Here is a 1,885-nt window from a genome sequence, read left to right as displayed (position 1 = left end):
ACACTTGCACACTGCCAATCTGAAAGCAGCGGCAGCAACATCTCCTAGCTGACTCTACTCAGCTCCACAATCCAATTCACCACCTGCAATTGCTTCCCATTTCAACTGTAAGAAATATTATAAGAGATATTATACATGTTCATTGATAGATGGAACCAATTTTGGTTTCATCATAAATATGATGAAACCATAATTGGTTTCATTATAAATAAGATGAAACCATAATTGGTTTTGTCATAATTCAACTGCACATGTACATGAACCTGCATGTTATTGATTCATTGACCTCCACATGTACATGAACCTGCATTTCATACTTTTATGACATAAATAAGCAATTTCTTATTACTTAGCACATGGTTAATGAACAAGCTGTAGACAAGTTCGAAGCCTCTGATATGAGTTTTGTGACTATCAACACAAATCAAACATCCATTGTTGATTACATCGCATTTTACTAGCTACGAACGTAGGTCAACATATACAGAGTTGATAACCAAACAAGAACAAAGATATCAGGACACCTAGGAGAGTATAATCGGGCGAAAGTCATGCATATTGTGACAAATGAAATTCTTAAGCATGAGATTTATTTAATTTCAAGGTTGGATAGGCTACAAACACTAAACAATTAAGATGCAAGCAACTTCCTGACACTGGCAGCATGTAGATTAAAGAAAAAATTGAACAAGGAGAATTGAGTTACCCGTGGCATATTCAACTAGTTGAATAAGCTCAGTGTCCCTAACTTGGACGATAACATATGAAGTAGTAGACACAGCTGTGATGTTACCAAAATCATTGACTGCAGCTTCTTTACAGATGCTTTTTGTCTTGTCCAATTTAGCTTCTCCAATTCCCCTATATTCCAAAGATTGCAGTGTTGATAACTTCTTCTCATGCTCAATATTTTCCCCTTCAAGAGCCTAAAAATCAAGCAACATATAACACATATAAGCAATCATTAAGACTAAGACTAATGCTCCACGTTACATTGAAACTCAACAAGACACCTAATGGCTTCACAAGCAAATTAAAATCTGAATTATCAAAGGTCAAATTTCCAATTTATAATGAATTCAATGTTCAATATCCTAGTCTAGTGGTTCTCAATTTTGTGTCACAAACAAGCAGTACAATTCTGCATACCTTAACTTCCTGGTGTAGCTTCTTCTCCCATGTCAAGAGTTGCTCCAATGTGGAAAAGTGACTCTTCGGACATTGTTCCACAAGCGCGCCGGTATCCAATCGATACTAAATATCCAAAGGAGGTTTTAATATCTAGCTTGAACTCAAATTTGTCAAAAGACAGTTTCTGGTCAGTCAAAATGTGAAACCCCAATCAATCCTAAACCCAAATAAACTTAATTTTCATTCAAAAACAAAACTACAAACTTTTCATTTAGATGGACACGACTAATTTCAAGCAGATTAGAGACAGGCTCACCAGCAACAACAGCTTTCTCAAGATAGTATTTGATACAAGCAACAATTTGAGCAAGATCTTTATGTCTTACCACCAATTTCATATTTGATATCTCACCACCACCTCCGCCGCCACTGCCGCCATGATTATGAACAGACTTATTACCCAGTTCCATATGCATCCTAATCCATCACCTGCATTTCAGTTTAGCTTACAGTCACCACTGCCATCAACAAATCCATCTCAGTCATAACCTAGGAACAAAACAAACAATCAAATCTATTAAAACCCAACACCACAAAACCCATTTCAGTTCAACATCTCTTCTTGTCGATCGACAACTCAATCCACCGCAGAATCATCTCAACCAATCACTACCACCATCAAACAACAACCAAAAGACTCATCCTAGTTTTGTGAAATTAGCATTTCCATTTCAATTTCACATTTGGTTCCTTG

The 1,885-nt window shown here is 36.5% G+C and overlaps 1 pseudogene; it reads right to left on the bottom strand.

The window, feature by feature from the left end:
* Positions 1-270: 270 nt before the first annotated feature.
* On the bottom strand, positions 271-1,601 carry LOC113352398 (annotated as a pseudogene).
* Between the last annotated feature and the right edge of the window lie 284 nt (positions 1,602-1,885).

This window comes from Papaver somniferum, chromosome 2 (genome assembly GCF_003573695.1).
Source record: "Papaver somniferum cultivar HN1 chromosome 2, ASM357369v1, whole genome shotgun sequence".
NCBI classification, from domain to species: Eukaryota; Viridiplantae; Streptophyta; class Magnoliopsida; order Ranunculales; family Papaveraceae; genus Papaver; species Papaver somniferum.
This window is presented reverse-complemented; position numbering and strand designations above follow the sequence as displayed.